The sequence below is a fragment of the Pleurodeles waltl genome, chromosome 6 (genome assembly GCF_031143425.1).
Source record: "Pleurodeles waltl isolate 20211129_DDA chromosome 6, aPleWal1.hap1.20221129, whole genome shotgun sequence".
NCBI lineage: Eukaryota > Metazoa > Chordata > Amphibia > Caudata > Salamandridae > Pleurodeles > Pleurodeles waltl.
Window position 1 is genome coordinate 1,446,088,817 of NC_090445.1, and position 24,199 is coordinate 1,446,113,015.

General features: G+C 47.1%; 1 protein-coding gene across 2 annotated transcripts in view; it reads right to left on the minus strand.

Annotated features, from left to right (window-relative positions):
* WDFY4 (WDFY family member 4) overlaps positions 1–4,911 on the minus strand; it is a 778,336-nt gene extending 773,425 nt beyond the window's left edge. For both annotated transcript variants that reach the window (XM_069240880.1, XM_069240879.1), the window contains exon 1: positions 4,820–4,911. The gene's annotated coding sequence lies outside the window, so the exon portion shown is untranslated. The remainder of the gene's footprint in view (positions 1–4,819) is intronic.
* Between the last annotated feature and the right edge of the window lie 19,288 nt (positions 4,912–24,199).

A 24,199-nucleotide genomic window follows, 5' to 3' on the forward strand; every position in this document is an offset into this window, starting at 1 on the left:
ATGCATCTTTAAAGGCTGAGCCCTGGCCTCCCACAAAGGACTCGTTTAACCCCTACTTTGTCTGGAGCCAGTGCTGAAGGAGAAAGGGGACATTCCTGGAAGTAGTTAGTGTTGGTTGGAACCCCTGATCCCCCTTTTGTGGAGGCTGCATAAAATGAGTATAAGTACTGGGGGCTGCCCCCCACCTTTTAGACACTAATGGACTGGACACTGGATACTGCTGGCAGGACTTGCTAGGAATCGCCTTCGGATTGTTTCCCAGCATGTGAGGAGTGCTGTGGTGCCTTCGAGGAGGAATGGAGCACGAGGAGTGCACTCCGTGCTCCCCGGCCCAGTGCATGAAGAGCTCTTTGTGCACCCTGTCCCCCCTTGGCTGTGGACTCCCTCACCCCAGGAAGAGTGAAGCACACCAAGAGCCTCTCTCTGAGATTGAGTGAAGCGCACACCTGCTGGTGCCCCCGGGGCACGAGCCAACCCTTACTTGGGTAAGATCACTGCCGCAGCCCGGGCAGGTGCAGCGGACCCAGCTGTTGGAGACCGGGCCCACCTAGAGCACTGCCACCCTGCCCCAGAATCTGGGAGAGATCAGGACGCTCTCCAGGTGGGGTGCGTGACCAAAAGGGATGGCGTGCAGTGAGCAGCTGCTGCAGCCAGGCAGGCAGCAGCCTGACGGTTCCTTTGCCCGCAAGGGACCCAGGGAGAGTTCCTCGCTGATTGAGACCCCGTCACCCCCTCCTTGTTCCTCGCCCCAAAGGGGAAGGGCTGCGGTGATAAAGCGGTGCTGATGTCAGTAGCAGGCCAGAGTGGCGACTCTCAACAGAAGTCTCTGGTTCTGGCACAAGTGGCCCGCCAACATAACCTCAACATCATCTCCTACGCCGACGACACCCAACTCATCCTCTCCCTCACCAAGGACCCGCACACCGCCAAAACCAACCTTCACGAGGGTATGAAGTCCGTCGCCGACTGGATGAGAGACAGCTGTCTGAAACTGAACTCAGACAAGACGGAGGTCCTCATCCTAGGGCCCACCCCCTCCACCTGGGATGACTCGTGGTGGCCAACCTCGCTGGGTACCCCACCGAAATCAACCGACCACGCACGGAACCTTGGTTTCATCCTCGACTCAACCCTCTCCATGTCAAAACAGGTCAACGCCATCTCCTCCTCCGGCTACAACACCCTCTGCATGCTCTGCAGGATCTACAAGTGGATCCCGACCGAAACAAGAAAAACAGTGACACAGGCCCTCGTCAGCAGCAGGCTTGACTACGGCAACGCACTATACGCAGGTATCCCGACCAAGCACCTGCAACGCCTCCAACGCATCCAAAACGCCTCCGCCCAACTAATCCTCAACATACCCCGCCGCAACCACATCACCCCCCACCTGAGAAACCTTTACTGGCTCCCCTTCGACAAGAGGATCACCTTCAAACTCCTCACCCACGCACACAAAGCACTCCACAACACTGGGCCAGCCTACCTGAACAACAGACTCAGCTTCTACACCCACACCCGACAGCTCCGCTCCGCCAACCTCGCCCTCGTCCCCCGCATCCAATGAAAATCCTCCGGCGGTAGATCCTTCTCCTACCTCGCCGCCAAGACCTGGAACACTCTCTGGACCAACCTCAGACAGATCCAAGACCTGCTCACCTTCAGAAGACACCTCAAGACCTGGCTCTTCGAGCAGTAGCAGCATCCCCCCACCCGACCCCCAGCGCCTTGGGACCCTCACGGGTATGTAGTGCGCTCTACAAGTATAATGTTTGATTGACTGACTGACTGCTCGTGCCAAGCTACCAAGGGGGTGGGCAGGGGTTATCTTGGGTGTGTAGCTCCCTTACCCTGACTAGAGTGGTGGTCCCTACCTGGCTTGGGTGCCTACCGTAGCCAACCAGGAATCCCATTTCTAACATGCACACATGTGCCTATATAACGTATATTTGCTTAAAATGTTTAAATCTGGCCATGTCTATGTGTGTGTATTTTTAAATAACCAAATACCACACATATATACAAGTCAGATTTACACATTTTCAGCAAACAACACTGTTCTGCAAAAAAATGTAGTTGCACAAATTAATGTGTAGAGCAAGGTACAGTTTTTGTTTTTTTCTAAGTGGCCTCCTGGCACATTCAGAAGTTGTGGTGCTGGGGTACAAGGCAGGGTCAGTTCAAATACATCTGGGGCATGAGCCCCGTTTGGGACGCCTCTATAGACGCCACTATGCCAGGGATGCTTTTTTAAACAGCAATGACATTTGGGCTTCTGCCGTGTGCATGTTTCAGAGAGGAGTTGATGAGGTGTTCACGGCATGAAGCTTGGCTGTCTCCCAAAGAAAATCAAAACGTACCCTCTTGCTAGGATCAGTAGAGCAGGGGATGGCTGGTTTTGATATGCTCTGTGACAGTTGGAAACACATGATAGTGACGTAGGTTGGGGAAGTGGTGAAACCAAGGGAGAGGGCTGACTTGGCTATTTTAACATGTGAGCAGAATCAACTTCAGCAGGAAGAATCTGGCGACACATGGCTCCTACGCAAACCTAGCAGTTATTGCACAACAACAGTCATAAATACGGGGGATAGCAGTGCTTCAAAAGACAGCCTCACAAACAGTAACTGATGAACGGGAGCGGCATCTAACAAAGGTCTAGGTGTGCCAGAACTGTGCTAATTTTTCAGAATGACTACTGGTGTGTTTTAGTGAGTTTCTTTAAACCCTGCTGCCATGTTTTCCAAGTCCATGCTTGATTAGTTACACTCCTATCCAGTTTTTCTTAGGATTCTGACCTTTTTGGGTCTACATTGGACACCCCAGGTGTACAGTGATGCCTACTGCACAACTCTTAAGTTACCCACTTCCATGAATGAGTAGCTCATACAGTTTAAATTTGTGTTGCATGCTGAGATTTTTAGTTCTATTTAATCCGTTATAAAGAAACAGAGCCAGGACTTTTAGAATGTAAACAAAATTCTTGGACCAGATAATAGAGGTGGGCGAGCCACTGAAAGTTCGAGCCAGAAGCCTGGATCTGGCTCAGCTCGAGTTACTCTTGGGATCTTGAGCCCAAGACAAGCCGGGCCTTCACAGGAAGCAATGTGGACTAGTGGCTAAAGCTTCTGCCTATACACCATTTGGGACCCAGGTTAAAAAGGTTAAAATCCCAGGCAATCCCCTTGTGACCCCCGCCAAACAAAAAGTGTCACTTACTCTGTGTCTATGAAACCAATTTCAGTAAGGTTTGCTCTATGTAAAACTGGCAAAAATAGAAGGAGCATTATTCTTGTCATCCACACTCCAAGCTTGTCCTTTTAATGTCAGAAAGAGGTATCATCAAGCGGATGAATTGCACAGTGTGAAACTCCAAAATATAGGATGATTCTCTGCTTCCTTGTTTAATCAAGTTGAAAGATTCTAGGCAAATACTTTATTTCACCGACCTAAATCCAGCTACCCACCCCCAGCCCTCTTTTTGTTTATCACCCCAGGTGAGAGCACCTTCCAATAAATGAATTTAGGATGTGCTCTGTATAAAAACGTGTTTTGTGATTGATTTAATAGCCTATGAAACTGTTCCATCTATAATAAGAATCTAGGCCCCGTATGGGAGAAGGTGTGGCCTAGTGGTTAGAGCTGTTGCCCTTGGAACCTAAGGACCCAGACTTGAATCCCGTGACAGGGCTGAGCATCTGGTGATTCTGGGCAAATATAATGAATACAAGGCACTGGGTGAACTGCATTTGTGGAATTCCCCACTTGTCCTACAAGATGTAAGGGAACAGCTATCAATCCTCCCATATAGTGTACAGCAGTGGTTCCCAACCTGTGGTCCGAGGACCCCTTGGGGTCCGCAAAGCTTTTTCGGGGGGTCCGCGAGAGCCTAAAAATTTCAAAAATATTAACAAATATTGACAAATTAGGTCCCCAGCTTCCAGTAGTGACTCAGGCAGGGGTCCCGGATTCACATGATAATTCAGTGGGGGTCCCTGGGTTCCAATAATGTAAAAGTGGGGGTCCACAGAAATCAAAAGGTTGGGAACCACTGGTCAGTGCTTCTTAGCTAGGTTTGTGCTAAATAATGACAGTTGACTTGCCTCATAGTTCTCTAACAGCATTGTCATAAGGGTAGGGGCATGACGGTTTCTCGGAGCAGGTTTAAAAACTCTCACTGTTAAAATGTCATATTTTTCAATGCAGTGAAACATTCCTATATATTAAAGTAAAACACTTCTCAGTGTTAAAGAAATACTCCTTTTTGACGTTGCTGACCAGAGGCCGTTTCGTGTAATACACTTTCAGACAGGCCTGGCGTTTTACATCAATATTACATTGTGTTGTTTTGTGTTTCGTGTTGTATGAGCTCTAAAATCTCAGCACGTACAACGTTGTTGGCTAAAAAGCCAGGATCTGCTGAAGTGTCACTCGTAACGATGAGATCCTTGACAACCCCAGACTGCTGCGGTGCTTCAACTTCCAATGAAGCTCATAGAAAGTGGCTCTATCGCCACCCAGCACTTCTGTAAGTGTGTGTCTCTCCGGTTTCCGTGTGGAGCAGCAGCGTGTTCATGAACCTTTGCTCGGCCCATCCCTTCCTTAGGAGTTGAGCCATCGCACGCGCACAGCGCCGCACGCACGGTCAAAAGTCCCTTTGCTTCCTTCCCCCTCTGCCAACCCTCAAAATAGTTTCAACGCTCACGCGCTTGTTCCGGACTGCCAGCTTAGAGCTGCACCTGTTCAAATGATGGACAGCCGGCAGCGACCTTGTCCCAGCCCGCCCATGTTTTCCACAGGGGTGAGTTTCCTTTCCTACCTCTCAGCATTGGCCGTAGCCGATGTCCTCGGACCTTGGCAGTGTGCAGCCAGAACTCGCCGGGCACGTCTGACAGGAAACTCGAGTGAGAGAGAGTGCCATGGCGGGGTTGAAGGGGCAGGGTAATCGCCGTGGGTCGTGCACACCCCTCCGTTCCCATTGGGGAAGCGAGAGTGTGGTATCGCATTCACCATTAGGCTTGCCTTCCTGTTTTAATCAGTGCTGTTTGGTGTTTGCACTCTCCCTGTCGTAGGGGAGGGGGGAACTCCGAGAAAATGTCACAGGTCCAGGCATGAGAACCTGACTCAATCCGGATTTTGTGCGTTGCCTTCTCTGACATGTGAACATATTTAAGCCGTTACAAAAGCAGGACTACTCGTCCCAGAATGCAAAGTAACAACCTAAAGGGTTGATTTTGAAATACCTACTCGTGAATGGACCAGAGATACGATTACCGAAGAGCTTTGGCATATCTGCAGGGAGTAAAGTCACTAGATGACTCCATCGCATGGGACATCCTCTCCTACTCCTTGGGATCCCGTTTGTCGCTGACAGCTGTGTTTGTCAGATTGTTTTAATTTTCCTTAACCAAGACTATAGCCCCCACAATGCAATGTTGTTAACAAAAAGACTAATGTGAAATTAGGAACATGGGTTACTTGGACTCATCTGCTGTCCGTAGTTGTAAGTGGACATAGGCAATATTACCAGCTAATGAAACTACTCCCAGGACCAAAGTTGTGCAAATATAAGTTCAAATTGATGCATCAAATAGCACCCAGCACCCAAACATATCAACTCTCAACACAAATCTAATATTCAGGAAATATTGGTACCCATAATTACATTTTCAATCTCAAGACAAATGTTCAGGGCATACAGTGCTAAAAATTCCATATTGTTTAAAATTTTAAGAATACAAATGTGGAATCCGGAAAACTTCCACACGCTTCTCTCAATATGTTGCAAGCTGGAGAAGATATAATGTAGACCTGACTGTGGGAAGCACAATTACGCAACAGTATTATTCCAGGCTTGCTTTATAGAAAATGTTTGCATACTTGGCATGACTGTATCACACCTTCCTAAAGCCTCATTAAAGAGCTAACTGAGTATTGTTATTTCACATTAACTTTGGTGGTCAGGAGCAGGCAGTGGGTGACCTGTCTTGTATATAACTATGGGCCATATGTACGAACATTTGGAATTGCGATTTCCTAATTGGGATTTCATGCGAATTGCAATTAGGAATTCGCAATTCCAAATGTAAGAAAATCCATTGAGTTTCCTTTGTGATTCTCAGTGGGTCGCAAATAGACCTACCTCATTAATATTAATGAGGCAGGTCTCAATCATTTCTTTTCTAGTTGACGCAATAAGAATTTTCAATTCTATTAAGGACACGGAGACGAGGATTATGCTTCTCTTTCCTTTACTACATATTTCACAGCAGCCAATCAAATACAATAACAACAAAACTGTATGTACAACAGTGTATTTCACAGTGTTTGCGATTTCCAATGGGGTCGCAAATGACCTACCTCATTAATATTCATGAGGTAGGGTGCAATTTGCGGCTCCATTGGGAATTGCTGACCACCATGTCTGTGACTGCTTTTAAATAAAGCAGTTTTTTAAAAATGCAGCCCGTTTTCCTCAAAGGAAAACAGGCTGCATTTTAAAAACAAAATTGAAAAGTTTTCTTTTCATTTTTTCAGTGCAGGCAGTGGTCCGTGGGTATTTTTGCTGCCATTCACAAAGGGGAAGGGGTCCTATGGGACCCCTTCCCGATTGTGAATGGGTTAGTACCAATTTGAAATTGGTGCAAACTGAGATTGTTTTGTGACCGCATTCACGGTCTCAAAACAATCCTAATTCGCACTGCGACTCGCAATTAGGAAGGGAACGCCCTGTCCTAATTGCGACTCGCAAACCTATTTTGTTATCTGGTAAATAGATTACCGAATCGCAAAATAGGGTCTGTACATACCAAAATGCTTTTTCTTGTCACAAACAACCCGATTTTGCAAAAAAAGCTACATGCATGTGGCCCTTAGTCCTCTGTAAATGCATGCTAGCTCTCTTTTTAATCCATTAACTTTTGTTGGTCTTTCTGCACCAATACTCAGTACATGGAGAGAAAACTCCATGTACCCGGGTAGAGTGGTGCCTGGGGGATTTCTTTTTTTTGTGTCACAATTCTTTATTGAATAATCAAAGGAGAGCAATATAGAGGGGGAACAGATAGGGAGGGAACAGGGCATTGCATTCGATGACAACCAAACCACTACACATCGGCAATGAACAAATGCAGACCAAAAAGGTATGAATGAAACAATACAGGGCACCTGTCATGCAGTAAGGCCATAGCTTCACAAAAAGGGACTCCCATGATATGGAGACAGTCCATAATGGACACATGGGTTAGGCTAGGGGCTTCTCTGTCACTCACTGCTCTGTTACCACAGTGCAGCAGAGACCTGAGTGAGGTCAGTGCTTCAGATGAAGACTCAATCTTACTTCCTGTAAGGATATGTGGACAGGAAGTGGGAGGGGCAGGTGTAGAGGAAGAGGGCCAGCTATGAACACAGACATGTAGCAGACCAGTGGCAACAGTAGTAGACCACTGTGCAGATGATAGGGCAAAGAATAATAAATAAGGCTCACAGTGTTCTGTTTTTACCGATAAATACAGGTAGATAACAATGTTTCCAGTCAGTATTTATTTTTAAAATAGAAAAAAATACAGAAATCGAGCATTTTCTCAGTGACTCTCCGTGTTGTTCATGCATTCCCAGCCAATAATCGTACAGGTTGAGAGCATGTGGAGTCAAAAATACATCGCATTTCCTTAAATAACTGCATATCTTAACATACGTTAGTGCTATTATGCAAATATTTTGTGGCTTCATAGTTTTATTATATTTGGCTGCTGTAAGTGCCAAAATCCACAGGTATTGTAGTATGAGTACACATTTATTGGCTAAATAAATGTGGATATATGAGTTAGTGCTTCATTTATTCACAAAATATGGAAAAATACAGATAAAATGGTCAAAAAATAAATATGGATAAATACAGATAGAAATGTTAAAAAAATAAATAGCATAAAATCGGACCCCTAATAATAAATATGCAGAGAACTGATTGTGTGTTCTGGATCTACCAATAGAGTGAGCCAGCCCTACTACCTTGAGAATGTGACAACTGGTGACGAAGGTAACAACAGACCACTGAAGTGACACGGCGAATACAAAGAAGCGTCTGTCAAGCAAGGAACAGAATGCACTCATGCTGCACTACAACAAAGTAGAAGCAAACGTTAGGAAGGATCCCCCTACAGCATATATTTTAGGACATCCTCATTCTTCACTCCTCATCCCTACTTCTCATCCCTATTTCTCATCCTTCATCCCTACTTCTCATCCCTGCTTCTCATCGCCTGCTTCTCATCCATTGCCCCACATCTCATCCATCTTCCCTACTTTTCATCCATCATCCATCATCCCTTCTTCTCATCCAGCTTCTCTGCTTCTCTTCCATCATCCCTACTTCTCATCCCTCATCCCTGCTTCTCATCCATCATCCCTACTTCTCATTTATCATCCCTACTTCTCTTCCATCATCCCTATTTCTCATCCCTGCGTCTCATCCCTGCTTCTCGTCCATCATACATCATCCCTACTTCTCATCCATCAACCCTACTTCTCTTCCATTTCTTCCACCATTACTACTTCTCATCCCTACTTCTCGCCCATTATTCCTACTTCCCACCCATCATCCCTATTCCTCATCCATCATACATCATCCATACTTCTCATCCATGATCCTTACTTCTCATCCATTTTACATCATTCCTACTTCTCATGCCTGCCTCTCATCCCTACTATTCACCCGTCATCTCTACTTCTCATCCACCATCCCTACTTCTCCTCCATCATCCATACTTCTCATCCCTACTTCTCATCCATCATCCCTAATTCTCACCCATCATCCCTACTTCTCTTCCAGCATACATCATCCCTACTTCTCATCTATCATCCTCACATCTCTTCCATCATCCATACTTCTCATCCCTTATCCCTGCTTTTTATCTCTACCTCTCATCCATCACCCCCACTTCTCTTCCATCATCCCTAGTTCTCTCCTACTATTCCTACTTCTCATTCTGCATCCCTCCTTCTCATCTATATTTCTCACCCATCTTCAATCATTCCAACTTCTCATACCTCACTCTCAGTTTTACCAACACATTTTCAGTTTTGTGAAGCACACCTTCATACTGATTGGTTGGCAACAGCCAGTCAGAGTTAAGAGAGAGGTCTGTGCAAGACCAATTGCAGGCAGAGTCCCTTTACTGCCCATGTGGGTATTGTGAAATGCTTTAAACAAGTTCATCTAAGTAGCATGACTGCTCTTTGCCACACTACCAGGGCTGAACTAAAATTTACTGGCGTGAATCCAAGGCCCACTTCTGGGTAATGTACTAGTATTACATGGTGAGATTCCCTAGTCATACAACATAATACTGCCACTTTGCTACAAGAACTTTTATAAAATACCTCGGACACCATTTAACACAAATAAATGCAAATATTACTTGCTCAACCTTGGTTGCAATCCCACAAAGCAAAAGAGGAAAATGCAAAACATAGTCAACCAAATCTTTCTGTGATGTTAAACTTAGATTTCAACAAAACCATAAACAGGCAGCTAAGAATATCTATACAACTGTCTGGTGAAAAAAGTTGCAATCTGCAGAGAAATTTTTTAAAGTACAGGAGACATGAGGTTTAATAAAATAGATATATTTTGTGTATTTGAAGCCTACTAACAATTTGATGCATTCCATTACAAATAGTCTTTCCACATGTACTTAAAAAGAAAAACACTATGTGGCAATTAGGGATGAAGAGACCAAAACACTGTTGTTAGAAATGGGGTCTCTAGTTGGCAATGGTTTGTACCCTGTCCAAGTTGGGACCCTCCCTCTAGTCAGGGTGTCGCACACCTAAGATGACCCTTCCTCACCCTCTTGGTAGCTTGGCACAAGCAGTCAGGCTTATCTCAGAGGCAATGTGTAAAGTAGTTGTACACAGACACATACACACACATCAACACAGTGAAAACACTACAAAAGGACTCCACACCCGTTTAGAAAAATAACCAATATTTATCTGAAGAAAACCAGGGCAAAATGACAAAAACCCAATATACACAAGCAAAGATATACATTTTTAAATATTAAATCTCAGTATAGAGCTTGAAAACACAAAAAGCTCCACTTGGTGCAATCATGGAGTCGTGATGGAGTCCTTCCCAACAGCCCAGCACGCTTGCGAGGGAGTGCAGTGCCTGGCATGGAGGCACACGGACCCAAGGTACAGTACATTTGACAACAAGGAACCAAAGACATTGCATACATTTGGGGACGTGAGGCCTCACTAGAGCCAGTGCAGCCTAGGTTCCTTACTGTTACTGGGGAGGTGAGGCATTGGTTCCTTATTGCAAGGCAGGAGAGGTGAGGCCTTGGTTCCTTACGGTTGCAGGGGAGGTGAGGCAGAGTCGGCAGTGAGGCATTGGTCCCTTACAACCCACCAGAGTAGGTGAGTCCAGCAGGTGAAGACGCGATAAGACGACTTCTCAGGGCCGAGGTCGCACCACGGGGCCACCAGCGCCACAGCGGGTCAGGTGTTTCAGACACCGGTGACATGGCACTCAGCACTCACAATGTTGTGGGACTTAAGAAGCGCTGCAGTGACGTTGAGCCTGCGGGGTCAGTCACGGTCATCGCATTCCAGTGGGGACAAGGCTTCAGTGCAGGCAGCGCTGCAGAGTCTGAGTCATAAGGAGACAATGTGCCTGGTTCTTCTTGATTTTAGGCCAGCTTTCACTCCCAAGAGCCCAGGAACTAGATTTGGCACCATTTGACGAGTTAGAACTCTAAGCAAGAAAGCCCATGTGCTGGCAGATGAAGTCCTTGATGTCCCTGAGACTTCTAACAGGAGGCAATCTCAGTTCAAGCCCTTGGAATGCAGGATGTAGAAAGCAAAGCCCAGCCCTTTTCACTCCCATGGCAGAAGTAGCAGCAGCAGGCCATCACCGCAAAGCAGCAGGCAGAGTGGTAGGTGCTCCTCAAGCATCCTGCTCTTCTATATCTGGCAGATTGCCCTCAGTACAGAAGTCTTCTGCAGTTGTGGGGTCAGCAGTCCAATACTTATACTCATGTCTGCCTTTTAAGTAGGCAAACTTCAAAGGAAAGTCTTTGTAGTGCACTAGATCCTGCCTCTCCCTGTCATGGCCCCAGACACTCTTCAGGGGGTTGGAGACTGACTTGTGTAAGGACAGACACATCCCTATTCAAGTGCAACTGTCAGGTCCTCCCTCCACACTAGCTCAGGAAGACACATCATGATATGCAAGGCACACCTCAGCTCCTTTTGTGTGACTGTCTAGAGTGAATTCACAAACTGCCTACTGTCAGTCTGACCCAGACGTGCATTCAGCAGTCAGGCCGCGACATAGGATCATTAAGCAAGAAAATGCCCACTTTCTAAAAGTGGCATTTTCAAAGTTACAATTAAAAAAATAATCACCAAAAGATGCTTTTTTAAATTGTGAGCTCATAGACCCCAAATACCACATCTCTATGTGCTCCCAATGGGAAACTGCACTGAAAATATATTTTAAAGCAATCCCCGTGTTAACCATAGGAGAGATAGGCCTTGCAATAGAGAAAACCAAAGTTAGCAGTATTACATTATCAGGACATGTAAAACACAGCAGTATATGTCCTACCTTTTAAATACACTACACCATGCCCTTGGGGCTGCCTTGGACCTACCTCAGGGGTTACTTACATGTAGTGAAAGGGAATGTTTGGGCCTGGCAAGTGGTTGCACTTGTCAGGTCGAACTGGCAATAAAAACTGCACACACAGACGACACTGCAGTGACAGGTCTGAGACATGTTTAAAGGGCTACTCATGTGGATGGCACAATCAGTGCTGCAGGACCCCTAGTATCATTTGATTTACGGGCCCTGGGCACAGATAGTGCACTTTACTATGGTCTTATTGGTCAATCAAATATGACAATCAGGGATAAACCAATCACCAATACAATTAAGACAGAGAGCACTTGCACTTTAGCACTGGTCAGCAGTGGGAAAGTGCCCAGAGTCCTAAAACTAGCAAAAACAAAGTTCAGCACAGGATCATAATAGGAGGTCAAAAGCCAAAAAAGACAGGGGAAACCATGACATGAGCTGACAGGTCTAGCAACTATTCAAATGCAGTGTGAAAACACGAAAAAGGGAAACACAAAGGTGAGAATTTCACTATTTGGCTAATATTTTCCCTGGTCTCAATGTTTAATGTTTAATTTAAATACATTAAGAAAGTAATAAATACATGTCACCTATGAGCAAATAAGAGATGTTAGCCAACAGTGCATGCATGCTGCTCACATTAAGGATTGTAAATGAAACATTTTAAAAGATATGCTAGGCTTTATTTTTATTGAATCTGTGTTTACCTTGAACTTTCCCTCTGTCCAGGCCTTGCTCTTCCTGGTTACATACACAGCTGAAGATCAACTGGTCCTGAAATCAGCAAACTGCAAGAAAAAAGACAGCTCTCAGAGCTAAAAGCAGCATCAGATTTAAACATTTTATTTGTTACGAATAAAAATGAAACCTGAAAAGGTTTCTGATGATTTCAATTGCACTGTCTCCAGTGTTGATTTTAAACGTTTTCTTTCCTACATATGAAACTGAAACCAGAAAGGGATGAGAAGCATGCATGAGGGATGAGAAGTAGGGATGATGGAAGAGAAGTAGGCATGATGGATGAGAAGTAGCGATGATGTATGATGAATGAGAAGTAGGCATGATGAATGAGAAGTAAGAATTATGGATGAGAAGTAGGGAGGATGTATGGTGAATGAGAAGTAGAGATGATGGATGAAAAGTAGGGATAATGGAGGAGAAGTAGGGATGACGGATGATAAGTAGGGGTGAGACGCAAGGATAAGTGTTGAGAAGTAGTGATGATGTATGTTGGATGAGAAGTAGAGATGATGGAAAAGATGTAGGGATGATGGATGAGACGTAAGGAGGATGTGTGAGAAGTAGAGATGATGGATGAGAAGTAGGGATGGTGCATAAGAAGCAGGGATGAGATGCAGGGATGAGAAGTAGCGATGATGTATGATGAATGAGAAGTAGGGATGATGGGTGAGAAGCAGGGATGATGGATGGAAAGCAGAGATGAGAAGCAGGGATGAGAAGTAGGGATGAAGGATGAGAAATAGAGATGAGAAGTAGGGATGAGGAGTGAGGAATGAGGATGTCCTAAAATGGATGCTGTACACAGCAGCACCAGACAGTGCCCAGCCACCATCATGTTTGGGCATGAAGTCAAGATCAGAATACTCACCTGGACACAGGGACCAGAGAGAGAAAGAAATCATGAAGGCATATGTATGTATGAAGAGACACGCTCACTACACTGATTTCCAAGCCAATGTATGGCTGCTTCTGAAACAACCACAAGGCAGGATTCCACACACCAACTATGACAAGGCACCACTGTGGGTGATTGCGAGGAGAGAGACTCAGGTAACTGCAAGTAGAGAAACAAGTAACGTACAGCATCTCACACTTCAAGCTCTACCATCAATCCAAGGACCTGGCAAATGACTGCACAAGGTACACAACAGAGTCCGACAGTGAAGAGTAATCAAAAATGGCCATTGGCTCAGAACAGACAGCACTTATCTCAGGTGGAGATTGAAACAGAATCACAAGAAGCCAATCCCACGAATAGAAGAAATGTAACTAGCAAGAAGGAGACATTGTTTGAATTAAGTGGGAGGAGGAGCTATCAAGTTGCTAGACTGTTGCCACTGTGCCATGACAACCTCACAGAGATCAACATTCCAAATGAAAACCGAACCTCATTTTCTGTGAGGATATGTGGACGGGGTAGGGGGAGGAACAGGGACAGGGGAAGAGGTCCAAAGAATAATGAATATAAAGAGAGCCTATTGTGTGTTCTGGGTCTACCAATCTTGTGTGCCAATCCTGCTCCCTTGAGAATATGAAAGAAGTGTGGGGCTCTGGCAGGAACACTGGCACTGTGAGGAATGAAGAGTCCGCTGGACCAGGCAGTCAGATTGCAGGAGCTGTGTTATCGTTACAGGCCAATCTGTGTCCCTGTGGTTGCCACGCAGAGCACTGAGTCAGGAGGAGACAGAGGGGATGCTAAATGTGACCACTCGGCCTGATATCAGCTGCATGGCGCGTGCATGGGATTCGTCACAGACAGACTCACAGTGACGGCAATCATGTCGAGGGGTCAAATCGAGGTCATAATTGTTAGCACTTTTGTGCATTATGCAGGGTTGGCAGCACTTCAGCATAGGGGGAGTCGGGGCACGGTGAAGTCATCATGCTGCAGCAAAAGTTTGCAAAAGCGCATGTACATAAGCAGGTTTAAGCCTGCGTTTGAACAACCCGCCTGCATGAAGATTGTCTCACAAAAATGTAGGAGATGTCACCCTTTTAGGCAAGAAGTAAGCCTATCTCGTAATACTAGATGCAAGGAGCGAGAGGGGAGTAGAGGGAATTGTGTACTAGAAAGAAGGAAAAGCAGATGTCGGGAAAGAGCGACAAAATCTCTGAAAGAAGAAGCCCTCTCCTTGCTTCATGGCTGGCTCAAGCATCACCTTTGCAAGACTTCTCAGTTTTCCAAGTGTGAGTAACTAATTTAGTCCTGGATTTTTCTTTGTCTTTTCAGTTTTATAGTCCCATTGATCCCATTATAAAATCAGGGGTACAAGTCCAAAAGTACAATGAACAATGGATTAACGGAATCGATAAGATAATCACGTTTGACACTGGGAAATCTGAGTTCCTCTATAAAGAAAATCAACTATTGTGTGATAGGAATGGTGATTGCATGGAAAGTAAGGCATTAGAGAGATGAAGTCATGCTGGGAGAGAGTAGGGGAGAACATACAGGCTGAGTGAGAGTGAAGGGGGCCGAAGGTAGGGTGTGAGAAGAACGAGCGCACAGATGAGGACCAACAGTGTGAGAGAAAAGGGGGGCTACAAAGGAGATGAGAGTGAAACAGAGGTGGGAAGATGGGAGAAAATATTAAGAAGTGCAAGTAGACAGGAGTGCGCGAGGATGGGAGAAAGGAAGGTCATATGGGATGTGGTGACAGGCATGAGAAATAGATGATGTGTAAGGGTGGGCAGAGAAGGTGTGAGCGAATAATTTACCCCGTATGACAACACCCAATGACTCCTTCCCTCGGTGTATTCTTTAGGCCATTTTGCACGCACCATAGTTACTTCGTTCAATACCCTTGAATTATGATTGAGTTATGACAGTGACACACAGAACGGGACCTGATACCAACCGCCAGAACACACATTACTGCTAACTCCTGCCAAGGAAAGGACTGTAATAGTGCACGACTGGTTTCAGACAAAGGCACCATTTCTGCCCGTATTTGAAGACAACAGCCTCTGCTGCAACGTATTCTGGTCCACTTGTTAACACAATGCTGATACCTTCCACCAACAATAATTTCACATTTTTAGGTATTGTTAGAAACAGCTGTATTGTCTTTTTTTAGCCCCAAGTCATCAATTCTTTGAACAAAAAATGCAATAAGGAACATAGAGAGTGGGCTTTGCTTCAGTCTCTTTTATGTATTGGATTTCAAGAGTTTTTTATTGTTTGCAATTGGATGGGTTGACTAACTACTAAATAGCACTCTTTCTTAGCCAATGACCTTTACGTGCACCAGGCATTTTACACTAATCTAGATCGAGTGTGCCAGATATCACAAGCTATTTGGTTGCAAAAGACCTAATGTGGGCTTACCAAGAACTGACATGGGCTTAGAGCCCACCCTTGTTTAACATTGGTTGTCTTGATTATCACTTTCATTTGCTTGCTTCTTTTTTTTCCCACCTTGTGCTTGTCCCTCCCCTGGAGCATAGCTTCTTTACCATCCACTTGAATGGCTGACTTGTGTCCTTCCTCTACTTTAAGGAAATTGTGTTTTCTTTTTGGTTATGCCCTCCATCATATTGCCCCTGTTTACCTGGCTTTTAAATCATGAGAATTTTCTGCACTCTACCCAGGTGTTTTGCACTAAACCATAAGGACAACCTCCACTCATTGCCACTGCACCTCCACTCCCCTTTGTCAGCTTCACTATTTGGTGTCCCTTAATGTTGCACATAGAGCAGGTCCACTTCGTCACCTGAGACAAAAGGCCCTGCATTTCCAATTCTCACTTGTCTATTATATTGACACGCTCTTCTGCATTTTGGTCTGCCAAAGATTATGGGGCAGATCAATTTTTTGTAGTTGAAATGCATTTATCACTCATCACTTAAAAAGGGCTTTTACAAAACTAGTTACATCTCTTAGCATTTCCTTACTTTTATGAAATCCATTAAGAATACTTACAAATAAGCCCCAGCCCACTGCGAGCTCACTTATCTAAACATAGACAAGCCGTTGAAGTGCATAAAAAAGTATGGGAACTAGCTAAACAGAAAAAAAATATTCTGCTCCTATTTTGTTGATCTTTTACCTTAATGTAAATACTTATAAAATATAGCACACACACATTACATAAAACGAAGTCAAAGTAATCAGTGGCAAATAATTACTCTTTAATGTTATGATAGGTTAATTGGTTAATGTGACTACTACAGATGTTGGCGTGAGAGTCACAGAACTATATCCTGTTTGGTGCAGCAAGGAATACTGATGTGTGTTTATTTGCTATGATACTGTAGCCACTGACTGAAAACACTGTGAATATGTAAGTCATTATTTGATTGAAAAGTTGTATTACCTAAAGTCTAAGATAGGCAGCTGAAAATTGTGTAGGGCCTGTCTCTTGCCTACCACTGAACTGCTTTATTGTCAGTCTCATTTTCTGTATTCATCTTAAAGGATTTCCTTGTCCTTGCTTGTCCATCTTATATTTGTCCCTCCTCTAAAGAACAGCCTCTTTACCATCTCTTTGCTTGGCTGGCTTCTATCCTTACACTGCTCACTCTTACCAGTTACTTTGCTATCAAACAAACCCATGGGTGGGGCTCTGGCATCGATTAAGATGTAATAGAACCTACCAAGACTACTTTCTTTTTTCTTTTTGCTTAGCATTACCTGGGAGTGCATATGTTTTCCAGCTCTCTCCCTCTTGTGCTTCTGCCCCTGAAATACTCCCCACTTTGCTATCGCTCTCATGTGCTGCATGTTCTGTCTTGTGTGCTTCTTTCCACAGCCAGACATTCTCGTTGTGCTTTTTCCCTTGTGTGCTTCCCCTCTACCTTCCTGTTAGGTTTCCTTCGTCTCCTACCACCCGCTGCACGTTGGTTCCCACTCCCGCATGCTTCCTTGTGCTCCCCAGCCATCCCCACCCACTCGGTCCTTTTTTCATGAAATAATAATTTATCTATGTTTTTTGGAGTAACAAAATGGTGTCAATGTTATTTTGTAGGTGAGCATGTGTTGTGATGCATGCACATGTCTACAAAATGTTATTGTAGTGCACTTTTACTTTTTTAACTGTTCCCCATACTGCATATCATCTTGTTGATGCTGTGAATCATCTTCATTAGACACTGGCAAAGCCAGTGGTCCCAAAAGCAAGACCTTTTGGCTTTGCCAATGCTACTTTAATATACTGAACAACCATTTTGTAACTCAATTCCTTAATACATAAACTAGAACAGGAAAGTAGTCTTGATAGGTTCTATTACATCCAACACCATTGCAGAATCCCTATATAGGTTTGTTTCGAGCTAATCAAAGAAAACTAAGGCCCTCATTACAACCCTGGGGGTCGGTGATAAAGTGGTGACCATGGTGGAAAGATCTCTGAAAGACAGCCAATGTACCACACTGACCGGCAGGGCGAAAACAACAACCACCACGGCGGTAGCTGTCTACAGCCAGGCGGAAGTCAATGTGCCACCTTTTCCGGGGTGGTACCAATGACATCAAAAACCTGGTGGAAACTGAGCTCAGAAGTGAAAGGGCTCGCCATTGGAGACACAGGGAAGAACCACGCTGCCATGGAACCCGAACTGCATGTATTTCCGATGATATTCTACGTTCTGCTCCACCACAAACACCAACGCTGGCGAAGACGACGACGGTGAGTTCAGACGCCTAGCACACAAGGGAGGGGGGTAGGAAAAAGAGAGTGACATAATAAAGCAAGTTAATCCCCCGAAATCGGCTGACTAATGCAAGGACAAAAAGAATTTACCAAAGTGAGTGTAATAATATCAACACAGTAAAAAAAGAATAAGTTAGGCAATGTAACAGTTATTTACAGATGTACAGAACAAGGGACACTGCCCAGTCCTCAGTTCACGTGGGCCACATGGCTATAGGCCAAAGTCCAAGGCCACACTTGTCACCTGCATCAACACGGAGAGAACACTGTAGGGGCATCAGTTGGCAAATAGGCAGGCACCTTAAGGCGATGGGGGAGCACCTCAGCCAGGAGCGGAAACAAGACCACTGGTTCTGGAGGGGACAACATGTCCTGTGCTTGGTCCTGGGGAGTGCAAGGCCACAGTCTCTCAAGTGGGTGTACACCCCACTGGTTCTGGAGTGGACAGGCCGCACAGCAGCCCATGGAGGCAGGATTACATTGCGTCTGCTGGTGGTGACGGCTGCACTGTGGTGGTGCTGATGCTGGGGGGAGGCTCCTGCACATCCCCTGAACCCTCGGATGGATGCACTGTGGTGGTGCTAGTGGTGGGAGCCTCCTACACATCTCCTGCACCCTCGGATGGATGCACTGTGGTGGTGCTGGTGGCGGAGGGAGGCTCCTGCACATCCCCTGCACATGCCCAACCATGGTTGGTGGTGGGGGCTTCGTGACAGCTGCTGGCACTTCTTGCCTGCTGGTGCAGGCCCCTTGCCCTTTGGGATACAGGTGCAGGCTCCTTTCCCTTCTTGCCTGCTGGGGCAGGCTCCTTGCCCTTTCGGGTGGCAGGTGCAGGCCCCTTGCCCTTCTTGCCTGCCGGTGCAGGCTCCTTCACCTAGAGGCTGGTTGGTGCAGGCTCCCCTTCATTAAATGTGGCCTTGATTCCTTTCCACCATGAGTAGGTGCGGCTGGAACTGGGCCTGTGGACTCTATGGCTGATGAGCGTGGCTGGGTTCGTGATACTCTGGCCATACGTGCAGGACGGGGGAGGGGTAGGGGTAGGGAAGAGGTCAATGGTGGATAGGAAAGGTTTCTTAGGGACAGTGGCGTGGGAAAGGGGAGAAGGAATGGGAGTGGAGGATGAGGGAGTGGTCTGCTGGATTTGGGTGCAGGTGCATGGGTTGCATGCTGTTGTGAGGTGGATGGCTGCTGGGTGTCTGAGTACTTGCGTTTGTGTACTTTAGGAAGGGGGGACAGACACAGTGGGAGAGGACACAGGGGACATGTGCATGGCTCTTGTGGAGGTGTCTGCCAGTGAGGTGTGTGTTCTGCTTGGTGTGGTGATGATGTTGGTAGTGGATGATGATGTAGTACATGCAGGTGTGAGTGTGGATGTGGCTGGGAGGGAGGTGGCGGAGGTGGAGGAGGGGGAGACAGTGGAAATAGTGGATGTTGTAGTGTCTGCAGATGAATGGTGTTTGTGTGAGTGCCTGTGGGGTGAAAGTGTGGTGCTTGTGTTTGCCTGTGCCACTCTTGGGTGTTGTTCTTGTGTGCATGCTCATCTGTATGTGTGCCTGGGATGGGTTGGGTTTGAGGAGAATGGGACTGGGAAGTGGAAGTTGAAGGGGACACAGTAGAAACAGGGACAATAGCTGACATCAGAGAGGAGGCCAGAGCCTGAATCGATCTATGTTGGGTAGCCAATCCAGTGTGAATGCCCTCCAGGAATGCATTAGATTGTTGCATCTAGGCTGCCAGCCCCTGGATGGCATTCACAATGGTTGACTGCCCATCTCAGGAGGTCAATAGCGTCTTCACTCAGGGCAGCAGGGCTCACTGCTCACCTGAGGTGCCTGGGGCGAAGGAGATGCCCACGGTCCCTGGTGAGAGGGCACGGGCAACTCGATGAGGAGCTGCTGGGAGGGTGGTACTGGTATGGGTGGGTACTTGTTGCTGGGGTGGTCACAGGAGTGTCCGCCACCACCAGGGAGCTTCCATCAGAGGAGGTATCTGAGTCTGAAGTGTCCCCTCCAATCTCCGCCGTGGTGCTCCCCTCGCCCTCCGTCCCACTGGTGCCCTCAGCGTCGGTGGACTCTGCCTACTGGGTCCTGTGGGATGCAGCTCCCTCCGTCGCCGGTGCCTCTGCTCCTCCGCCAGATGATGCTAATGCACATAAGGACAGGATGACAAAACAAAAAAGGGGGGGGAAGGATACAGTGGGTCAGTGGCTGCACCAACACCACCGTTGGCGTACACAGCACCCTCACACACAGGGAACAGGCCTATGCACTATGCATTGCACCACCACTGATATCACTAGCCAGCAAGGCATGAGAAGGGGCACGCACCGCCAACTGCAGGAGACCTGGGACCCACGCAGCCCTGACCGGTAGTGGATGCTTACAAGCTAGGTAGGCAGAATTATCCCTTCAGAACCCTAGTCTCCAGAGGACCTATGCTGCTATGTCAGGCCTGGCCTAGGGGCACCCAATGACACACATCCACCACCCGGATACCCGTTGTAATGATGGGCACTGTACTCACCCCCTTTGCTGCTGCTGTGATGCCCTCAAGTTCCCATCCAGCTTTGGATAGGCCACTGCCAGTATGCGGGCCTTCAGGGGGGTCAGGGTTCGACGGGCACCCCTTCCTCGTTGGGAGGCCATCCCAAGCTAGGCCTCTGCCATCTTCCGTGCCCAGCGTCTCAGGTCCTCCCAACGTTTTGCAACAGTGGGTGCTCCACCTGCCATAGACCCCAAGGGCCCATACCTCCTTGGCGATGGAACACCATATACCCTTCTTTTGATGGGCGCTGACCTGCAGAGGCAATACACGCAGGAAAATACCATTAGACAAACATTCCAGCCTGTTACACATATGGCCCACCATACCTGTTCCCATCACCATTGGCACACACATAGGCCAGCACACAAGCTGTACGCCGCAAAGAGGACATCCACCGATCCCCCCTTACACAAGGCCTTCACACACACCACTCCATGCATTCATGCCACATGCATCGTGCCCACAGTGTTCTCACCTATTGGTCTGGAGGCCCATACAATAGTCCGTATTGGGGTAGGACCCCATCCACCAGTCTCTCCAACACCTCCAAAGTGAAGGCTGGGGCCCTTTCCCCGGTCACACGGGCCATGGTAGGTTCCAGACACACGTCACAGCAGCACATGCACTGTAGGTCCTCTCCTATGGAAGGTCAGGTAGCAAGTGATAAATCAGATAGAAAACAGCAGTCACGTCTGCGGCGGTGTATACTGTCACCGCCGGCGTAGATCACCATTGGCCACTGTACCCCATAGGGGCCAATATTAACCAATGAGGGGTTGCACAGCAGTTCCCAACCGCCTCCCTCCACGGCTCACAACGTCAGCGGAATTACCTCACTTCCACCTGTCCCTCCACACAGGACAGGCAGACGTCATTTCAGGGGGGAGGCAGCACTATGGATTCATGCTGCGTCACGGGAGAAATATGCACAAAATGGACAAATCACACTGACCATTACAAGTTTACAGATTGAAAACTCCTGTTGTGGCTCAAATGTTCAGTTTGTGACAGCCTCCTCACTCTTGTGTCCCTTGGATACCTACCGCTGTGGATCAATAGGATATGGAGACATATCCCCATGTACAGACCCCTGGTGGACTTGGCAACACTGGAGGACAGGCACATTATCCTCGCCTATAGACTGGACAGGGCCACAATCACAGAGCTGTGTGCCCAATTGGAGCCTGACCTGATATCTGCTATCCGTCACCCAACTGGGATCCCCACTCTTGTGCAAGTGCTATCAGTGCTCCATTTCCTGGCAACTGGTTCTTTCCAAGTGACAGTGAGCTTGGCAGCAGGAATCTCACAGCCAATGTTCTCAAACGTGCTGACAAGAGTGTTGTCTGCCCTGATAAAACACATGTGCAGCTACACTGTTTCCCCCCAGGTTGAGGATTTGGCCACAGTGAAGGCCGAGTTTTATGCAATGGGACATATCCCCAACATTATTGGGGCGATTGATGGAACACATATTGCATTTGTCCCCCGCCCCCAGCAGAATGAACAGGTCTTCAGGAATCGTAAGAGTTTCCACTCTATGAATGTGCAGATGGTGTGCTTGGCGGACCAGTACATCTCCCACGTCAATGCTAAGTATCCAGGGTCGGTGCATGAAGCCTTTGTCCTGTGGAATAGCAGCATCCCAAATGTGATGGCCCAACTACAGAGGCACATGGTGTGGCTAATAGGTGAGCCCTGGTTCCCATCAAGTATATGTTGGTATATCGGTATGGTGTTGGCCATATAGGATAGTGTGTGGCTAAATGTTATCCCTCAAAATTTGCAGGTGACTCTGGTTACCCAAACCTATCATGGCTGCTGACCCCTGTGAGGAATGCCAGGACAGGGGTAGAAGAATGTTATAATGAGGCACATGGGCAAACAAGAAGGATCATTGAAAGGACCTTTGGCCTCCTGAAGGCCAGGTTCCGGTGCCTCCACCGAACAGGTGGATCCCTGTGTAACTCACCCAAGAAGGTCTGCCAGATAGTAGTGGCATGCTTCATGTTGCACAACCTGGCCCTCAGACGTCATGTCCCTTTTCTGGAGGAGGAGGAGACTGGAGATTCTCATTTGGCAGCAGTAGACCCTGTGGACAGTGAGGATGAGGAGGCAGAGGATGAGGAGGCAGAGAATGAAGTTGAGGAAAACAAAACATCAGTTATTCAACAATACTTCCAATGTCACACAGGTAGGACAGTATAACTTTACATTTCGATGACTTTGGTTGTAATCTGTGTGGCAATGGCATGCTGATATTTCCCACTTCTATGCCCACTTACTGTTCGCTTTGCCAATTCATTTTGTAGATGTTGGTGAATTGACATATACTTCTGGTGTGATCACTACAGCCAGTTACAGGTCATTAATCTATGCTCATTCTATGTACAGTTAAATTGCAATGTTTGTACCTGTTTCAGTCAATACATATTTGATATACATGACATACTCCAAATTGATTGTTTTCCAAGGGTGTTTTTTGAAGTGCTAACATACAGGGTGCAAGTGCAAAGGGATGGAGTGGTGATGGAGGAAAGTCCAGGATATTGTAGCACAGGTGCATTGTCCAAGGGGACATAGGAAGGGGAGCAATGGCAATTCAAGGTGGACAGGGTGACTGAGTGGGACACAAGGGTGACAATCAGGAGAGTCTCATTTCCTGGCAGTGGTCATGGCAAGTGTCTCTGGCTTATGTCTGGCTTGCAGGGAATGTTTGCGGGGTGGTTCACCTTCTACAGGGGGAGAGTGCTGGTGGCTAGTGAGTCCTGTGACAGGGCCTCCTGGCCAGTATCTGCAGAGGAATGGGAAGGCTGTTCAGACATCTGGCTAGTGGCAGGGACCCGCTGGTGTGAGACTGCCTTCCTCATAATGTTGGCCATGTCTGCCAGCACCCCTACTATGGAGATCAGGGTGTTGTTGATGGCCTGCAAGTCCTCCCTCATCCCCTGGTACTGTCCCTCCTTTAGCCGCCTGTTCTCCTGCACGTTATCCAGGATCTGGCCCATCGTGTCCTGGGAATGTTGATAGGCTCCCAGGATCTTGGCGAGTGCCTCCTGGAGAGTCAGTTCCCTGGGACTGTCCTCCCCTGGCACACAGCAGTCCTCCCAGTTTCCCTGTTGGCCTGTGCCTGTGTCCCCTGAACCGTGTGCTCACTGACCCCAGGTCCCTGATTGTCTTGGGTGCGAGGCGTGGCCTGGGGTCCCTGTAGATTTGGACACACTGCTGATTGACATGTCTTGAGGACAGAGGTGTGGGTATGCTGGGTGGGTGCTGTGGTGGTGTTTCCAGATGGGGGAGGCTCTGTGGTGGTGTGTGACTGGACCTGGGTAACCGTCTGTCCAGTGCTCCCTGTTGGGCCAGGTAGGTCATCTAGATCCTGAAGACCAGAGTTGCTGTCATCACTGTGGGCCTCTTCAGTTGGGGGACTGGATAGTGCTGGCATCTCTTCTCCGCTGACATTGGCTGGGGTACCTGTGTGAATGTAAATGATGTGTTATGGTTATTGTGTCTGACATATTGTACTACTGTGGCTTCCTCTCTATGGTTGGATTTGCCCTGCCAGCTTTCACTTGTGTATGTTAGTGTATGGTGGGATTGTTAGTTCTTTCTGCTA